The 21,175-nt window shown below is 41.6% G+C and overlaps 1 protein-coding gene across 4 annotated transcripts in view; it reads left to right on the forward strand.

Moving 5' to 3' along the window:
• The window catches only part of GRM7 (glutamate metabotropic receptor 7), a 331,316-nt gene that overhangs the window by 300,316 nt on the left and 9,825 nt on the right, over window positions 1-21,175 (forward strand). The gene's annotated exons all lie outside the window — the stretch shown is intronic.

Raw genomic sequence — 21,175 nt, forward strand, 5'->3', positions numbered from 1 at the left:
TGGTGATCTTGTGAGTTATTCTCGTATTTGTGACCTCATCAGCCAGGAATTGCTGTTTCTCTAGTGAAATCAGGGAAATGAGAATGCATTTGATATTGGAGGCAAAAAAACCTAACAGACATTAAGAAGTATTTCTCATATGTGCCGTTGTGTGTGTGTGTGTGTGTCTGTCTGTCCGTCTGTCCCCATACCGCTTTGATCGCTTCTTTGAGACTTTGCCCGTGTAAGAAAGATACTGTCACTGTGGAACTGTGCAGTCGGTGCTAGAAGGAATTACCGTAGTAGGCATAGAGCCTTCAAAAACATTGTTTATCTGCTCCCTAATAGGTGAGAACTTATATCAGCACAGGTAGGAATGTTGCTTGAATTGAGTCTTGGAGTCAAAAGTAAAAAAATACTAATATCCTTAGCTGGTGTAAATTGCCACAGCTGCAGTTTCAATTCAACTTGACTTGTTGTGAAGTCGTCAAATTGCTTCTTACTGTATTTGAATCATTCCCGTTATTATAACTTACACAGCTCAAGCAGAAAGCCTTATTAAAGGTATGAAGCTCTATATGAACATCAGAATGGCCTGACTGACTTACCAGAGGGCCAGAGTCAGCAAGGTTCACAGTGGCTGGTACTGAAGGGATTATAACAAAGTAGTTGGAGAGGAGAAGAGGCCACTCAAAGTATCATTGCAAATCAGATGTGAAAGAGTAAAGGGCAACTATGTGAAGATGAAATTGCTAAAGGAAAGAGATTAGAAGAACAGGAGGAAGTGAAATAGAAGAAACTGTAAATCTCAGGAGAAATCACTTTTTTTTTCTTTAAAATTAAAAAAGGTTTAAAAAGTATCAGGTGATCACAGATTTCTAAAAGCATATTTTTCCGAGTAACATTCTTGTATAATGTAAGGAATTGGTATCTGCAAAGGCACACACTTAATTTTGTCATCCAAGTTCTATAAAACATATTGGCCGTTCAGATGCTTTAGGCAGATTTTAAAATTTGGGCCACTCAAAGCAAAGAAAAATGCTATGGATGAGGATAATTTGGGCCTGTGATGGTTTTGGCCACTCTAGCGTTGTTCTGCACCAGGTCGTCTTTTCCATTTCTCAGCCATTAGTGTTTCTTTTCCAGCTGTGCTGATTGCTGTAGCTGTGGTTGTTACATTTTGATTTGTTCTTTCAGGAGTCAAAAAGAAAAAAAAGCAAGAAAAAATCTACTATATTAAAGGGAAGGCAACGATACCAGGAAAACATTAACTTAGTTGTAAATCGACATTTGTTTTGCTAGTAACAGATTTGTATTTAGGTATGAAAGCAGTACTTAAACTGTTACTTGACTATATCATTTTCTGCTATGTGATGCATGGAAAGATGCATTTATAATGCTTTTAAATTGTTTCCTGAGAGTGCCAAATAGGATGTCTTTACTGTTGAGACTGATGAAAATACAATGCTTGATACCTCTATGTGGTATCTGGGTCAAGGAAAAAATTGTCCATCGCCAGAATAAGGTGAAGATATACCAAGTATTTTTGTAGAGCTTCTGCCCTGCAGAAGTATCTCATCTGCTGCACTTTTCTCCTCATCCATCTCTAAGCCGTATGCTTACAGGTCGGGAGGAAAAGATGCTCCAGTGACCAAGCGCTTTTGGTATTTGGAAGACCTGGGTTCAGCGCCTCCGGCTTTCCAAGCCTCTGCGTGCGACACGGCAAGTGCTGCTGTGCCCGTGCTCCCTCTGTGCCGACCGCTCCTGCCGCGCCGGCAGCGGCTGCGAGGTGCTCGTGGATCGCAGACGGGCCGCGGAGCCCGGGGGAGGCAGTGCCGCTGCGCTGGGGACCCGTGGAGGCCATGCGCGAGCCCGGCGCCCGCCACGCTCACGCTTTGTGCTGCGGCCAGGCACTCTGCAAAGCCAGCGCAGAGGGCTGGCCTTGCTTCCTTTGGCGTGTCCATTCAGCACGCCGGAGTTACTGGGCACATTGCTATGTGTATATATGTAATAAACCATTTGATAGGGATTTGCTTCAGTGTAAGAGGGAGAAAGAAAATTGTGACTTGGTTATTTGTTTGCTCAGGGAAGGACCCGAGTGGATCCCCTGAGCCTGCTGGGCTCTGAAGTCCATCGTAACATTTATAAAAGCTGCCAAGGAGTAACTGGAGTGTCCCCCTGGTTTTTTGGTCGGCTGATTGTTACTGGGCATTTTTTATTTTTATTTTGGTTGCTTTTTGCAACAAGATTGTACCTGTCGTCCTTCAGCTCTTGCAGTCGTTAGCATGGACAGTGGTGTGAAACACGGCGAGTCAGGAGCACCCTTTGCCGCATGCCCGTCTTTCCACTGCGCGCCGCCTTCACCGGGGCCGGGTGCCCCGCAGGTTTAATCACGTGGCACCGCACCGGGCCCCTTTCCTTGAAGACGCAAAGTCGATTGATATTAGCTGAGGTTCTGGCCTCCAATTTTCCAGCAGGCCCTTTCACCGTAGCTGTGCGTGGCAGTGATCAGCTGTGAGGGGCGAAGGACACGAAGGAAGGCTGCTGTCAGCAACGCAGAGATGTTTTCTGAACGTGGCACCGCGGCCCGCTCGGCGATCCCCCGGCTTTGCTTTCCTCCTGGGTTCACTGCAGATTTCCCTCTCGCCCATCTTGTGCGCTGCTTTGGGCGAGAAGGAGGTCTCCAGTACTAACTGAACTAATTGGGCAATGCCCGTCATTGCATCTCTCTGCGAGGGCGGCTTTGTTTCTGTAGAGGCACTGAAGAGCTGGGAGGGCCGGCTTTCACAAAGCGGGCCGAGTGCCACCAGCGAGGCTCTTAAACGGTCCTGGGCGTACTGGAGTGACAGTGGCTCAGCCGTAATCCCAGGCAGGGTCTCTTGCTTCCTGAGGCTTGGGCACAGTGTGCTGCTTCCAAGAGATTTTCAGCTGTTTTACAAGTCATTTTTTGCGAAATCTGTATGCAGAAGAATTTCTGTGGTGATTGCAAAATGGTACCAAACGAATCCGTGGTGTGTGCTGTGGGAGGTGGATCGTCCGAGTTACCCCGTCGGTGGTTGGACCAAGGCTTTTCCAGGCCTCTCTCCTTTCGGAGCACGACCTGCGGCGGCCCTGGGCAGCCCAGGCTCCCCCTGCTCCATCCTGCCGAATCCTCGCTGGGGACTTGACAGCTCTTTGAAGGATTAGGTCCAAATCGTGTGATCTTCTGTAGCTTGTCATGCCTGCGAGTATGTGGTGCAGAATAATTATTTTCTGAATTGAAGCCTCATTTTCGTTTTAAATCTGGCTAGTTTCATCCTGAGAAACAGTGCTCTGTGTTTAACCTCACTTGAAGGATTTTCTATTCAGTGGAGGCTGCTAAGAAATGCAGTCAAAATTGATAAGTGAAAAACTTTGACAGGCCTTCACTGCATCTATTTTTATTCTGGAACAGCTTACTGAAAAACTAAGCATTTTTCATAAATTTCTTCTAACAATGATGGGCTTGTTTTAAAAGTACTACACACAGATGCATCCAAATGCCAACAACATCCCAAGTTAGTCCCTAACATTTATTTTCTTGTTTCCCAAGATGCGCTTTAATTGTGTGTGCGCACAGCTCTGGGCCAGTGAGCCTTCTCGCTCTGCGCGCGGCCCTCGCCGTGCTCCCCCGCACGTAGAGGGGAACGAAGCGCTGGCTGCGCCTGCCTTCCCGGGAGCCGGGCTTGCGTCCCGTCGGTAGCGTTGCAGGGACATTTTCAGCCAGCAGTTTTCTCAGCTCGTCGTGGGATGAACCCCGTGAGTCGTCGGAGCCCCGGAGCACCCGCGCCTCCGCGCCGTGGCGGGCAGGGTCGGGGCGGCGACGTCGTGCGTCGCCCTCCTGCGCTCGTGGTGCGAGACCGCCGAGGTGCGACAACGCTGGGGCTGCTTCCAGGAAGAGTCTGTCCGGAAAACTCGACCCGGAGTACGGATTTCACAGGATGACAGAAGGGCACGAACAGAAAATGTGTGCTCAAATTCACGTCCTTCTTTAGGAGCTCTTTCATTCCCAAGTGTTTTCCATGCTCCCTGCTTAGACACTCGGCTTGTGGCGAGCAGCACGTCCTCCCTGTTTCCTCCAGGTTTAGGGAACGAGAGTGCTTGGAGCTGCCTGTAAGTTGGTCCCAGGGTTGGAAGTTGGCTAAGGACGTTCCTGTACAGTAGGTCGGTTTTACATTTTGTTTTCAGCTACTGTTTACTGCAGAACCTCAGCATTTTTCCTATGGTTCTCAACTGATACTAAAGCTGCTATTTAAAGTTGTTTTGCACATGGTAAGAAGGACTAAGCAATACCTGGAAAACCTAGGGGACATCCATTTTCATTGTTTCTTTTTTCATATACCATCTGTGTTACTAAATGGTTGTCTTGGAGGAAATAAAACAAGATTTGAGGGTGCTGGCTGGAAGGGCTGATGCGGTTACTGTGGCGCATAGCGGGCAAGATTGACGCACCTACATCATGGATCTGTAAGCGCTCCTGAGCTCTGCGGTGCAACGGCGGCTTGTTAGTTCACTGAAAGATAGGACTTGATGCTTCTTGCCTCATATGTTTTATCCTGGTACCTACAGGACTATTGCACAGTCCTAAATGATACAGTTTGTAAGGCTAGTGAAGCTCTCTCTTAAAAGAGAGAAATACTGGAAGACTTACTTTGTTTCCTTTAGGAGGGCTATAGAAATACTGCTGACCATTCACTGGGCAGTACTTAAAATTTGAGCAAAAATGTGTTTGCAAAGGACTATATTGTCTTTTCTACTAGTAAGGTTTAAAATGTTTTTAGTATTACTGATTCCTGCCCCAAATGTTAACTCTTATTTTTGCATATTTTTGGATAACATGGTTTAATAAAACAGATTTGCAGCTGTTGTGCCGCACTATAGACCATAGGTGCATTTTTTTATTTTCCATTTTCTACAGTTCAAAGGTGATTTCTCTCCCTCTTCTTGTAATTGCCATGTACGTATTTCCTGAGCTGCTTCTCAAGTGCACACTAATCAATCTCAAGTTCTTTTTATAATTTTGACCTGCTTCAGAAGCATCTCTGATGTGCATACATTGATCAAGAGATGTGAACAGGTCTCTTCGATGCAGAATTAAGAGGTTTGCACTCCAGTACTTTTGCAAATTTCAGCTGGAAACTGTATTTATTCCAGAAATCACTTACGCAGTGGCACATATTTTGAAAGCAACAGCCCAGCAACATTTGATGAGATTGCAGAGTGTTTAATATTGTACACGCTAAGATGTATCCATAATGAGAGTGGTTTCCACAAATTTTGCACTGGGATAAATTTGCTTGTTTGGTATTCACTTATTTATTTTTTTAAACTAAGTACTTATACAGATCCAACCTCTAAAGTAGATGAAGATACACAATATTCTGATTTACTATCTTAGTCGTCCTTTTTAGGTGATAAAGGCCTGCAGGATGTGTTCAATTTACACTGAAGTGTAAATACGTTAGTTTCTACCCCCAAACATAGACTGTCGCCCTCAGTAAGGATGCCCCAGTGTAGGTAAGTTGGTAGGTTTTTTGTTTGTTTGTTTTTTTCTTAGTGTTTAGACAGATACAAAAGGAAGGGTGCCAGGCAGGGCTAAAAAGCCTTAAGTCCAATATGCTGGAAAGAAAATACAATTTTGTGGACTCTGAAGAGTGATGAGTGAAAGTTAAATGAGGGACTTTTGTTCTCAGAACGTGATTCCTCTTTCCCTTCTGTGATTCACATTTGCACTTTCAGTTTGCATTTTAATTTCTACCAGTTTCTCAAGGTCTCAATATCCATTTGAATCAGTGTTTTCTTTCAGGTTTTATTCATCCATGACAGCATCCTCTTGCCCAGCAGCCAAGCAAGTGCCAGAGATTATTCTTTCTCCAGCCATCTTTTGAGTGATGCACGTGGTTTTGCAGTTATTCTCCTAGCTAATGCAAGGTTAGGCTTCTCCTGTGATATGTCAAGCTTTGAAGGGTTTCCATCACAGTGCATATATGCTTCTCAAGCCATCACAGGGTATTGTATGGCTGACAGGAGTGTGTGTTGCTTAAAGCTTTAATTTAAAACCTCTCATAAATAAGTCAGTTGCAAATATTGCTGAAATGAGGCCTAAAGTTAGGTCAGGTGAAGCCAAGTCTGACTGTTAAGCACAGCTGGACTCCAGTTGCTTATGATTTTTTTTTTTAAAGTAATATTATAGGACAAAGAAATTTTGTTGGAAAAATTGTGTGTGCGCCAATAACCAGTCAGTAAATACCATAAGACCCTCTAGAACTTGCAGTCTCTAGACACAACGTGGTTCTTGTGGAGTGTCTGGTAGGTTCCCTGTTACTTAAATGTTTTGGGATTGGGTTTCTGTCTTTTTATATTTCAAAATAACTAATACTGATGGTGCACGTTAATACATTCACATAATTGCATGCTCTCAATTATTTTCACAGACTGTCTTACCTCTTTCATGATTTATGTGCTTTAAGACTTGTAAATATGCAGGAAAATGGCAGATTTTTTTCTTTTGTTCAAATCTGAAATTCTTTATGCATTTAAATGATGATCTAATAGTGTGAGATTTGAGCAATGCTAATTAAAATTCACTATTATTGACTATAAATGTAAAGAGCTTTGGATATTAAAATCTAGCTAGCTTAATATATGTCTTTGAGACAGTAATAATACTAGTATTACTTTTTTGTTCCATTGTTTTCTGTGTATTTTCTGTTTTCGGAGGAGGATTTCTTTTTGCCCCCTAGGAAATCTGGAGGAAGAGTGAACTGTAAATCTTGCATACACTGTATACCTCATGGACTAGACCTGCTCTTGCTTTTTTGCCTAATAAACTCTTGGTAGTGCTGAGTTATCCCTTTGACTAATTTATCAGTCCTTACATCCTCTCAGGGAGAATTTGCCACATTCATAAATTGTAATATCAGTGAAAAGACAAAGACTTTGGGCTCTCTTGTCTTCCATATATTTATAATTAATCTTTTTCTCCTGAGCAGAGTTAATGTCACCTTGACAGGACTAACTTTATACTGTTCTCATGTGGTCTCTTCGTTTAGTCTCTTAGATGCACTCTCATCCTCGTAGATGTTAATGAGATGACTCAGATAACATGTTGTAGGATTGTCAAATAAGACTTGACAATCTCATCTTAATTTCACTGAGTCACAGGAATAGCCTCAGACTAGGGTGCTGGAATATTTGAAGGCAATTTTTTTTCTCCTCTACACTTGCGTTAGGAAGTATTGCCATTTGTATTTTGCAGCTTGCAGCATGTGTGCTCTTTTAGTTGTAATTGCTACTAACAACAAAAGTTCCCCCAAGTGTAGCCGTGTTTTCTAAACTCTGGCGCAAAAGCTGACTAGATATAAAAAAAGACTCTTCCAACCCTGGTAAAGATTTATGAACTCAGATGCACGGTGCTGTCTTGCCATAGAAGGTGAAAGTCAGAACAGTATCTAGAGAAAAGATTTTAAGAGAGTAACTAATGGCATTTAAGTCAAAGACTGAAGGAAGCGTACTGTAGAAAGAAAGCTAAATTTGAGATTTCCTGATTTAGAGTCTTTGCGGATTTTCTTGATTTGTTCACAGTTTGTGATTTAGAGTGCTGGAAGGGTTTTTTTCAGCCATTTTAGTTTGTCTCTGGTTAACCAGTTAATTGAATTTATTAATTAAGTCTTTTGTTTATGATCAAGGAGGTTTGCTTATGGTAAAACTTACTACTTCTCACTTCCAAAATGTTTTCCTAACATTTAGATCCCCATTCAGAAGTTGACTTGAATGGAATGATGTGAATGAGACATATCCCGAATCAGACTCCAAAATATCTATGATATGGAAATGGTGGTAACTCATTTTATCACTGGTGAAAATGAATGTTCTCCAGGCTCATCTTTTTCAGGGGCCTGTGAATGTTTAGCCAGAAATGTTACACTTTCAGAGGTGGCAGTCCCCTCCGGATCATTTTCTGGCTGCTATTAGGAAGATCACTAGAAAAGTGAGTAAGGTCTGAGGACATATTTTCTTTCCCAGGTGACTCCGGCAGAGTTACAGAACAGTTAATAGGACAGTAGGAAGATGCAGTGGTTTCTCAGTGTTCTCCCACATCTCCTGACCGTTCCCCCAGCCCTGGCAATGCCAGCAGCTCTTCTGGGCTGACGTAACGCAGGTGGCGTCAGGCCGGTGGTACCAGGGAGGGAGTCCTCTGCTTGCACATACCCTTCCACCCAGTTCTGTCCAACAACAGCCAATAACGAATGTCTCGAGAGGCAGATTTTATTTTTCGTTCATCAAGCAACATTTAATTTTTCCTTTTTTATTTATTAAAAAAAAGCTCCTTAAAAATTGCGGGCTGAATTAAAACAACTATGAAGAAGCACTGTTTCTGTTCCTGTGAAACGGTTTTACAGACATCAGATCCATAACAGCTGTCACGTATTGGAGGAGGTAAAGGGTAGTGAAATGAATTCAGTTATTTTAAGGACATCTAACATCTGGTGTAAATGTGAATACCTTACATTTGCAATGAAAAACTATATAGATGATAAGGTTAGGTGCAGAACCTGTATTAAATGAGTGACTTAAATTTTTTTCCCTCAGATATAAAAGGTCTCTTCATATCTGTCACTGAAGTAACAGGATTAAACAAATGTGGTAGTGAAGTTCAGTCAACAACAAACCCAGAAGCATGTGTGATGTGGGAACGCTCACTCTCTTTTTCCCTGCAGAGACCTGAATCCTGGCTCTCTGGAGACACGTTTTGAAATGTCTGTGGGCCGGGCACAAAGCTGAGGCTCAGGCCTCGGCTTACTGAAACCATCCGGGGGAAGCAGGGAGGGAGGAAGGGATCTTCTTGTGCGTTACATCCCGATATGGCTCACCCGTGTGGGATTTCTGCTTAGCTCGCTGCCTAAAAAAGAAATTCCAGCCCTTCTGTTTGGGAGGATGGGAGGTATCCAGAATCCTCCTCCTGTTACAGATGTAGCCCTGGATAAAAACTGAGCTTTTGCAAAGTCGCGCCCGCCTGAGAAGAGAGCAGAGTCCTCTACCCGTGGCTGACAGCGAGCGCGTGATGCACATGAAGTGCACTCGCCACGCGGCCCCGCGCGCAGGGAGCAGAGCCCCGTCCCAGCGCCCTGCACCCCCCCGGGGGCCGCGCGGGCTGGGGGCTGCGGCTTCCTTCTCGCGGCACTGACAGCCTCCATGGGTGTCAGCCACCGTGCAAGCCTCGGGTTACACCCTGGGAAGTACTCTAATGACCCAGGCTATGCTTTCGGTCCTTACGGTTTTGTTTCTGTTTATGTTGCGAACAATTAATCACTTCAATTCAATGTCAGATTTGCTATATCATTTCACGACATAAACGAACCATAATCCAGGCGCTGCCGAGGTAAGGTTCGGCACGTCTCTGTATCATGCTCAGACTTTAACTCTCTGAAATGGTCAGTGATGCTCCCACTTATTATAAATAAAACTGGTGTTTGTGAACACAAGCTTGACCCAAAGCTTGCCAGATGACTTGAAAGGTAGCCTGAAGAACACTTCAGATAATCTCTTTGACTTGCCTGTTTAATTAGTCAGCAGTAAGAAATAGATTGAAGAAATGAAATTAATTTCATATTAACTCTCAGGCATCCTATTGATACCTGACAGGCTCAGAACTGTATCTGAACAGAGAAGGAAAGGAGGAATTTGGGAGTGTGGCAGATCCTGAGACCTCCCTGCTGCAGCTTCAGTGACGTTTCAAAAGCTGAAAAATTGTAGCGCAGCTCTGATGGCATCTCCATCAACTGCTCCAGCTTGGGTGAACTTTTAGCAGTGTGCCAGCAATAGCTGCAAAAGCCGTGATGGCTCAGGGCAGAGTTCCAGCTAGCCCAGTGCAGCGTCTTTTGTGTCTTTCTCTTAGATTAATGATACCACTTTAAGACTGTTAGAAGCCTGTCTGTAGTGGAACAACTCACGCTTAAAAGCAAGCAGGTACGGAAGTGTTTCACAGTTAGGAAAAACCAGTTGCATTGGGTTCGTTGAGAGAAACCATTTGTTGTTCACAAACCAACTGAAAATTTAATAAGGAAGTTCCATAAAACTAATAATAGTAGTAATGGAGTAAACAGTTCAGGAAAACCAAAAATAAGCAATATTGCAGGTGAACAAAGTTCTCAAAATAAAGACGTGAATCCATTCAGTTTTCCATGTGCACATGATTTCAAGCACAAAGAAAACTGTTAAAATGTTTTGTAGATACGAATACAAAAGAAAAAAATCTATGGTACAATATCATGGTGTGTTCAACTGTGGTATAGTCAGCAGGATTAGAAAAGAAATAATAGCTGCCACAGAATGAAATACATGCTAGCAACTGCACATCAGTTGTATCCAGCCTTACATGATAGCTCTAGTTCCTGTGGTCAAGGAACTGGTATTACAAGTATTTTGTTTGGTTCCATAATGCAAGTGTCATAATGTTATACAAGCTGGTTCCTGCACAGAGTTGTGCATTTTTGGTAATTTTACCCAAGTCTTGAGATATTTTGTCTTTGCTGTGAGAAATAAACCGATGCAAAAGCTGAGAGTAGCGCTTGGAAATGATTGTGCTGATGAACAAAAGGAACATATGAGTTAAAAAGAGTGTGAGATACTGCTGAACACTCATTTGTCAGTGACAGAAGATAATACTGTAAAATGAGATAGACATTATTTAACGTTGACACAGATAGCAAATACAGATGATATTTGTGCAGCAGGAGCCTGCCTGGCTCGTCGTTTTGTTTGTTTTTTGCATCAGTAAGCAGCACCAAATCAGAAAAAAAAAATGGCACGTAAGAAATTGGTCTTTCTCACTGTTTCTCTCTTCCTGCGAATATGCACCATTTTCACACTGGCACCTCTGGAACATGTCATTGCTTTTTTCTTTGTTGGCTTCAGGAAAGAAAATGTGTGTGTTTTTCCAGTGATCTATGCTGATACATTAAAGAGGAGAGCATCCTTTTATTCATGAAAGCAGTTATTTGGACTTTTGGGTGAGTTTGTTGATTCTGAATCCTCTGTCTGACGGTAAGAAAAAAAAGACACATTTTTATTTTCCAGCCACAGTACACAAAAAAAAAGGAAGAGAATTAGGTTAATGGCTAAATATATGTAAATGCCGCTGAAACACAACTGAAATACATAAAAGAAGGGTGTTCCAGTCCCTGGATTTGATACTTTATTCAGTTACTCCTCTGTTAACTCAGAGCATTGAGCCTTACCTGAGCAAAGTCTGGCATTTTATCCAGTGAGCTATCGCTTCTTGCTGTTCAGTGGAAAAAGAAAAAAATTAGTTGCCATAGTTACACCACTTGTCATGATGCTTATCATGGCTGTGCAGTAAAGAGCCTTATATTGAATCAATACTTTTACTAATATTAAATATTAAATGTTTTCAAAAATATCTGAAATCAAGGCTTTCTGCAAACAAATAAAATTTTTATTGCAGCAAAACTGTAATGTTTAACCATGCAGGTCAAGATGCAGTTTTGTTAGATGTGCTGTAATACAGAATATACACCACGATTAAATTTTCCAGTGAATTTAGCCTCATTGCACTTCATGAACATTCTTGATTTTTTTCTAAGATGTTTGTTACTTGCAACTCTTTGCCAAAAAGTCTGAGCTGACAAACTTCCAGAAAAGGGAGGAAACGTCCTTGTATGCTCTCAGTGGTATGGTGGTGCTTTTGCTCTGTGTGAGAGCAAATGGCTTGTGGCTGGACTGTCACTGTGCTGCTCCGATCCCTGTTTATCCGATGCCACAACCAGGGTACTGACTTGGGGATGCCGGGCAGCCCTAAGAGGTCCTTTGGGCATCCTGACCAGGGTCTCTGTGAGCGCGCACGTGCCGCTGGCCTCCCCGCCGGCCTCGGCACCCCGGCATGCTGCGGGGTGGGCGCCTCTGCCCTGCCCCGCGTAGCTGAGGTCTCTCCTGTATCGTCACAGCTTCCCATCAGCCCCGTCACACCAGCTCTGCTTTTAGGAGCCTCTGATTTGTACTGCTGCACTAGGAAGAAATGTGGTTTACTAAGGAAATTACTTGTCAAAAGTTGGGACCCAGTTTCTTCTGGGGCTGAGCTGACCCAAAGATAGGAGCTGCTGCCATTGGGGCAGGTGTGTGTTTTGCCATGGTACCTACGGCATCAGGGAGATGCAGCAGATGCAGCAGTGAATTTTGGTACAGTTTGTACAGTGCAGGCAGGTCGCAGTGCTGTCATGGCTCAGACCCCCTTGTACCCTCTGCTTCACGGGGAACAGTCAGTCACTGCCACAGGAATGAGGCAACGTGTGAGATGCCTCCATAAAACCTGTGTTAAGTATACCTTCGTATCACGTGTGTATCAAGCTAAAGAACGTGTCTTCAGAAGAGTGGAGGTACCAGATAAAAATCAGTTAGCCCCTGGATTGTTCAGTGTTTGTTCGGTCTTTTCTATGGTTACGTTTCTTGGAAAGAACAACGTGGCACAATGTGTGACATTTACTGTTATTTAAAATAGAACCACGACCTGTTTCTCTAACAAGGGAGGCTTCATTAAACAACCATTTTGTGAGATGTCACTCTTTCCCCGTTGCCGGGTTTCGCTGTCATGCACCTCAGATGACGAGTTTCTTAGTCTGCTCAGAGGTTTGACTGCTGGCTTGAATGGACGGTTTATTGACTGGGAGATTGCCTTAAGCCTAAATGCAATTTCTGCAGATGTTTTGTCTCCAAATGTCATCTTGGTTTCAGTTTTCTGTTGCAAAATAGTGTAATCTCCAGCCTTGGAGAAATATGAATCCAACTCTGACTTTGTGACTGCCTTAGCTGTTTAGTTACAATGGTCTAACTGGTTTGGGTCCAGGTTCTAGGAAGCCTTTTGTTTCTTTTTGGCACTACACACAGATATATCCACTGTATTCAAGGGACTGTTTGGAGGATAGTGTACTAGTAGGTAACAGAAAAACTGGAAAAACCACATTAATGGAACTACTTGTAATTCATTAAAAGAATAAACAGAAAATACCCTGGTACACTGACTTAGTATGAAACCAGTAACTGAATATGGTTTAAAAAAAAAAAAAGGCCAAGTGTTGTTCCGTCCTATATTCCTGTTGAGTGGCAACTGCAGAGCCTTTTTGTTTCCTTGATTTTGTTAAGTATGATGATCAGTTACAGAAATATTTTCAATTCTTAGATCACTGAATGGATAAACTAGTTAGACATGTAGAGCTGTATTTATTAAGTGTGGGTATAAACCCACAAATAAAACCATTACTGTGCATAGTCACTTTTATAACCTTATCTTTAATTGTACATCTGCTTGGGTCAAAAACAGGGACAGAGATTTGCACTTACAGGTGCCAAGGTATTGATACGGTAGGGACTGACTGAAGAAGAGTGCTATTTGGGCAGGGTGTCAGAAATGCATCATAATTTTTTTGAAAAGGTTCCATTAGTGTGATACTCAGTAGATGGCTACAAGGGAATAATACATTATGGGATTCAGAGAAGAGTGATGGAGTGATACGCACACGGCTAGAAAGCTTCATTTATGCTTAAGGAAGGGAAGTTAATGCGTGCCGCAGTGCACGGCGGCAGGGAGAAGGCCACGGCGGGAGGGAGGGCATGTCACATGCAGCAAGAAAACTGAAAGGTGCCGTAGCGCAAGCCAGTGAAGTGCAGTCAGGAGACAAAGCTGAGAAGAAAGGAGGTAGAGAGGAAGCGTTTTCTTACAGCACTAACTTCAGGACTCCTTTGGGACATTTTAGAAGATGACTCAGGTCATAGTTTCAATCCTATTTCATAAAAATTGTTTCCACACTTGGCTTAAAGTTCTCAGCACAGCCCTGCTTTTCAGGTAAGATAACCAAAGTACTAGTAACTAATTTATTTATTATTAATACATTAATTAAAACTTTGTTTTAAGCAGGTGAAAATAACTTGCCACTGTTTCTTATCTTTCCAGTCAACAGCATTCAAATTGGAACATTTTAAATATAGTTAAGACCAGTCTGTTTTCTGTACTCTTGGCTCTAATTAAGGAGTAATGTGAATTGGTCTTGTTTCTTTCCTGCCATAATCACATAAAGATTTGGAATCACATTTCCTAAGATCCTGTGCTCTTTCCTTGCGATGCGATGGTGCTGTTGTGCTCTGCCAGCTGCGGTGAAGTACGGTGGATGTAGTTAATATGACAGTTGACACAGTGACTTTGCTGTTCCCTAGGAATCTCTCAAAGCAAAGCGCTCCTTGCTTGCTCCTTATTGGCATGTTGTCTAGCCTGATCCTTTAGCTGCAGCTCACAACTAGCTGTTTGACTCTTCTTCATGCAAGGTCTTCTTTAAGTCTCTCTGCAATCTTTCATTTGCTGGAAGCACTGGTAAGACTTTCTGCTACTTTTTCTTTGTTCCCAGTGACATGCCCAGTGTTGTAGTTGCTTTCAAAATACACCTGACCCAGCAGCTTTTATCTGCAAAGCAGACAAGTAGGAGATAGGAGAAAGATGCAGCCAACATGGTCGAGGTGCTTTGTTGGTTTTAGTTCTTTGTTTAGGAGGGTAACACTAGTCCCCTCCTATCCCAGCCTTATTACCTGACTCAAAATTGCAATCCTGCAGGCATCTCTCAGGCTAAACCAAGTTGCTCAACCTTTCTTTTCCAGGCCGTAAATGGTGTGTGTCTTGCTCTGACCGTGCGTGTCTTGCTCTGTTCTTTGTCTGACTCAAAGTCACATTTTCCTGTAATGGCTCAGATGGGAAAAGTAATTTTGACAACAATCTTTGAATTTGTCTCTGAAGGCACCTACTTTAATAATACCTTGCAAAGTAGTCAAATGTGTGGCTGATAAAAATTATCTTTTAGCATGCTCCTTAAGAGACTGAAAGCAGTGTCTGTCAGTGGAGGTAGTTTTGATCATGTTTACAGCTGCTTAGCAAAAATAGTTTATTGATTCTGGCAGAACTATCAGCATAAGCACTTCAGAGGCTGAGAAATGAATGACACGCTTTTTTGTTTGTTTAGGGAGACCTATCACTTTCATTGGTGAATATTGATGAATGATGATACTATCTTGCCATTGCAAAGGGGCAACGTGTCGTATATCCCATCTATGTTTTGTTTTTAGAGCTCGTAGGAGTTAATAAGGGTGTAAATCTTCATAATACCATTCAGAAGAGCGAATTTCCTCTGACACTCAGTTTTACCCTCCCATAAGCATGCCTCCCATCAGAGGTTATTTTATTTTGGCCATGTTCCTCAATCATGTGTTTTGACCAGGAACGGAGTCTAGTCCCGGAGACTCTGGGTCATTTTTAGCTGTAGACGGAGCCTGGGGAACCGAGGGGAAGGAGTGTACAGTTTGGTACAGCAGAACGTGGGAATAGCGCAATAAAGACAAAAGGACGTCCCGTTTCCAATTGGAAAAATGCTATAGAAATACTGTAAGAAACCAATACCATTCCATAGTAATTTTATACTATATTGTAAATTTTTATTGCAAGACTTACTGACTGTTGAAATCAGCAGGTGTTTTGCCTTTGACTCTAGTCAAGGATTTCAACCACAGAATGCAATGACACCTTTTCTATAGAGCTGGAACCTAAGAATACAGTTCACCATTAAACTGTCTTAAAAATCGATAGTCTGAATTTGTGTTACATTCTCTAGGATTTTTCCTTGCTTGTTTTTAAGAAGTCAGATTAAATTTGCTATCCACAAGACAAAGTTTATTCTTTTTCTAAAGAGGAGTATGTTGTGTGCAGTTGTGCATACTGACTTCGCAGAATAATCTCTGTATCTTGTGACTGACCTGTGGAATAAGTCCACAGGGGTGGAAAACTAAGATGATACTACACGTCTGTGTTGTTTGTTGTGTATGTGGCCAAAAAAACCTCCCCAAAACCCGCTCCCCCGAGTCCCTCTCCCCAAAAATGCACCAACACAGACATGTTGGGTCATATTATTTACAAAATATATAATTCAGAAGTAGCAACATTTGAGCTACTGAATCCTACTGTTGCCAAATTTGGGTACCTGATGGTTCCTCTAAATCCCAATTCTTAGGATTTACTTATATAAAAATCTTAATATTCATTTATGAGCAAAAAGATCATTTCTAGTGCTTGATTGTTAGTGTCATGACTTATGTTCTGGAGTGTGTTGAGTTGGCAGGGCTGACCGGTGCAGTACATCCAAATGTGGTCTAAATCACCAATAAAAAATTGCTCACTTGACAAAATAGAGGAAAGGAGAATTCTGAAACTAACAGAGGAGAATGCCATGAAATGAAGCTCACAATTCAGTCACCGCAAATACACATACAGACAGGCAGATGTGGTTTATTATTTATTTCATGCTAGTATTTATAAGCTTTTATCTATTTAACTGTGATAAAGTTGTCATTTTTCTCCTTGCTCCCTAGGAAGACATTTATTAAATTGATAGAAAGATTCATTAGAAATTATTAATTAAATATTTCCTGCAAAACTCATGCCCACATGTAGTATATAGCAAGAGGTTTCCTACAAAGTTTGGTAACCACAGTGCAATGACTTGACTTTAATGGATATCCATTTAAAAAAAGAAAAAAGAAAAAAGTACAGCCCCCCAACCCCATCTCCTGGACATTGCTAAACCATTTGTAATAATGCATTCAAATATAATGAAATAAATTCCCTCACGGTAAAAGCTGATGTCTATTTTGTGCTATATATGGATTATAATTTTTTGTAGGTATTTTATAAATTATTGGAAAACTCTGAGCCTGCTTATGCTCTGCTGAGTCTTTAACCTCATCAATTAGTTGTCTGTACAATCAGAAAGAATCAGTCAGGTGCATGTCCTAGATGGCATATAATTATGTATATATTCAATAAAAATGGTATGCAGTCCACTCACATATGGAAAAGATATCAACAATCACTTAGTAGGTACAAGGTGTTACACCAAAACAAAACAAAACAAAAAAAGATAGTCTATTTGCAAGGGCTTTGCTCATTGTTTTCTGTAAAAATATTAACTTATTCCTCTCTCTTCCCTTCGGATTGCGTATTTTAGCAGAATTAAAATAACCACTGGACTTCTTAGTTTTTAAACTGATTCAGCAATTCTTGTTGCCAGAACTATCTAGTTCCCACTTTTTCCTCTACCTTTTCTGCCTCTTTTGACCCGCTCTGCTGTGGGTTTAGGGTGCTCAGTATGACGGGCAGCCTGTCCTTTCGTGGATTCATTGTGTGAAAGCCTGCTTCACTGAAATTGGGTATTTTTCTACTGACTTGAAATGAAGTTGGAAATTTCCAGCTTTGTACTGTAGTGGAAACATCCGTCTAACACAGTTGCTATCCCTGTGTTGTCTGAGCTTAGAGCCTCTTCAGCCCCCATTATAAATGTAGGATTTTATGCCATCATGTCTCTCACTTAAATTCCTGCCTAGGGAATGCTTGTGGAGGGTCCACAGTCATTTGAGGGTCCTCAACATTTGATCTAGGTTGTCCAGCAGTCGCTGAGAGCGCCCAGCAAAGCTACCGATACAGATAATGGAGCTCACCTAACTGTGCTGCCTTTTTTGTTGTTGTTTTTTAATTGGTGTGGCCAAACGTGCATCGGATTTTAATGCTAGCTGTAAAAATGTAATGGTTGATTTGACAGAGACTTCAGTGAACCAGGATTCCCCCTCCAGATATCACTATTGACAAAAAGTTCAACAGCATATTGGTCTCAATCTAATACCTTTGCAGAATGACAAAGCAAATATATATTTTATCGACTCAAACCCTAACAAACTATCTTCAGCTATAAGAATGTCATGTAGCTGCCATTTTGACATGAGCTAATTTTCTATTATTGTGCTGTTATCTTACCCAAGACCTGTCTTTTTTTTCCTATTAGATATATTCTCTGTTCTCACAAAAAGTGCATGGTGAAAAAATTTGAAGAAAAACATACACCTCTGGTAGTAGCTGCTACTTTAAAGCCTTGTAAGCTAAAAATGGACTTTTGTTTAAAGAAAAACCTAGTGCAAATCCTAGCGTAGCCTGGGGAACTGGCAAGGTCATACTCCTGCTTCCTGTTAAAGCCTTGGGGGAACTTCAAAGCAATGCTAGTTAAAAGAACCCATTATACTGGATATTTGTAATTGTTACTTATGGCCCTGGCACTGCTCTATACAACATTTTGCTAGTCCCATGTGTATAAAGCTCACTTCAAGTGTGGTTATATAATTCACTTCACTAGTTATGCAGTCTGAGTTTGCTTAGGGGTTGTATAGTAGGGTAAACACCCATTTCTAAAAGGGATAATAATAATGAGTCTTAGAGGTAAAATATGAATGTGAAAAATTTAGAAGTGCTATATGTTTGTGTAAAGTGAGAGATAGCATACTTTAGGTGGAAATGTATATGCAACATTTACACAATGCCACTGTGTGCAATATATTTGCATGCATGTACATACAGACAATTATTTTCATAATCTGAAGTTTCATTATCAGTTGCATTCTGAAAAAACACATGTGAACCAGGTGAACCCACATTATCAAATGTACATAAAGCAGCACTGAAGTGCAAGATTTCTTTGGTTATTTTTCTGATTGTGCTCTGTTGACATTAATAACCTACTCTCAGATATCTAGGCATTAGTATTCACCTTACGATTTCCCTCTGAGACAGGAGCTTATAAACATTATTCCAAATCTACAGGTGAGGAACAAAGAGCTCTGAGTGACATTCAAGTCAGTAGAGTTAAGCCAACAAAGACTCTGGCTTTGTCCTTCTCAATTGTTGGGGGTAGGATTGAGTTTTTTTCTTTTGTAGCATTTGTCATTTTTGTGACATCTGGTTAACTTCTGATCCTAAGGACTACATTATGTGTTTAAACCAGGTAAATTTATCCATATGGCACAACCCAACTTGTGATAATTTCAGCCAGCTTTTGGATTTTCCTGTTCATTTTCCATTTCATTAGATAAACTTTGCAGTATTAAATTACATGTTTGTGTATCTTGCTAGCAGCAACAGGTAAATTACGACTGTGGGATAGTTTAAAAAGCTACTGCCACTAAGTAGTTTATTTCTGCTCCCCAAATAAAGGTGGATATGATTCTGCATATTCTTCATCCATTTCAGCGGGTAGTCAGGCAAGTTACCTTAAGCAGTGGGAGTGGGCCTGACATGGACTTGCAGGTGGATTCTGCAGCATTAATGTAGGCTCAGTGTTGAAGTTAACTGTACTGACGTGGACACAGTCTGCATTTTGAAGGCGGCATACAGGAATAAGCCTGAAGGATGTACAGCACAATACATAAATGCATCTTTGGCAAGTAAAGTTTTAAGTGGCTTTAGTTACAGCAGTTTCTTTGGAGCAAGGTGTTGACCAGAATTTCATGTTACTGACCTGATTTGAGCCCAAGAAAGTTAGCTGTGTGGTTGCCAGGCCCAGTTGCTAAACTGAGACAGTGCTCCCAAAGTCCACAGTGGTGATGCTCTGTCTGCTTGTTTGTGTGGCGAGAACAGGGCACAGGGAGATGATGGTCTTTCCTTCTCTCTGCTTTGCATAAATCAGTACAGACTCTGCAGCAAATCAGTGTCTGTAAACATAATTGTACTTTGTTGCAAAGTTTCTAAATGCACAGAAGCTGAAAATGAGGCATTCATATTGTGAAAATTGCAAAGAAAATAACTTGAATATATGGTCTCCCCCTTTATAATTTTTAAAGCGAGGCAAATTTTTCTTTCTAAATTTATCCAATGAGCTAGGTTTGGGTTTTTTTTTTTCAATTAAAATCTGCAGGACATTTTTATTACTGTTACTCACCTACCAGCTATTCGTAATTAGTTGGAAGAGCTCAACTTCAGAAACCTAACCCCATGAATTTTTTTGTGAACTGTTTGCTTTCTATATGTGATACTTTCATCTTCCTACTTCATAAACATTTTTTCTCCCCCCCTGCTAACAGGAATCTCGCAGATAACATGCTCTCTGTTAAATAGCAGGAGTAGCTCAGCTGCATGCAAAAACTTCTCCGTGGAAGCTTGACTTTTCCAGGGAGAGATGGTTGATGTGGGCAATTTTTTAAGCTGCAGTTTGTGAACATCTTTTCCCACTACGCTTTGAATTCTTCCATGATACCAGCCGATCTAATGAATCTCAGCTAACCTAAAACAAATGGCATAATGACACTTTAGCAATTGTTTGGTTGCAAAATTCATCTTTTTGAGAGTATCCAAAGGATATATTCAAATAACCTTGGCAGATTTTTACAGATATTTCTAATACATGCTGCATTTTATTATTTTGGTGGTAATCGCCTGGTAACCTACAGCAGTTCAGTTTAAATGAATAAAACTGAATACAAGATTTTAGATTAGCGCTGCAGAAAAAAACCTCTATTACATTTTGAAAAACACAAAACCCCAAACAGGTGCAAGTCCTTCAGCGGCTGCCTGTCAGAGCTGAATGAGAGAGGAGAATATCATCATCTCCCACCCAGTGCTGAAGTTCATTGCTGTCGACTCAAGCTGCGAAGGCAAATATCAGTTTAGCATATAAGCAGATTTTAATGTTGTCTTTACAGAAGGATCTTAGATGAATGTCTCCAAAATTGGTTGAATCCCAACGAGACAAAGAAACACCTAGAAAATGGCCATTTGAGAGCTGTAAACGTCACAGAAGCCTAATGAGTGCTTTCATTTCAGCAGGTGGGCTCTACAGATGACACGAGCAGCATGGTAATGGGAAGCAGCGTGGCAATGGAGTCCTGCCATAATGTGAAACACTAAATGAATGCTACAGGTCAGCATTGCAGTGCCTACTCTGAACACTGTGGTTTTGTTGCTGACCGCTGAGGAAATCCTGGCAGATGAATCAAGGCAGGGCACAACCAGCACTCAGAAAGTAATCACTACAGTGTGAAGTGAAATCTGGCTTATTTTTACTCCAGACAAACTGCAGCTTTTAAAATCTTTTCTTCTTCAGGCAACAGACCGTTTTTTTCTTAGTTGAGCAACACAAGTGTGAATGTCTCCCTCCTTCCCAGGGAAGCATGTTTGCTGTAAGGAACTCCAACATACAGAACAGGCTCTGCTAAGTCCATGCCATGCCGTGCCCAGGCACAGAGCAAAGGTGGATTAGCCATGGGCTGATGTAGGGTTGTTCTACAACAGGCATTGGAACAAAGTTACAGT

This window comes from Dromaius novaehollandiae, chromosome 12 (assembly GCF_036370855.1).
Source record: "Dromaius novaehollandiae isolate bDroNov1 chromosome 12, bDroNov1.hap1, whole genome shotgun sequence".
Classification (NCBI taxonomy): Eukaryota; Metazoa; Chordata; class Aves; order Casuariiformes; family Dromaiidae; genus Dromaius; species Dromaius novaehollandiae.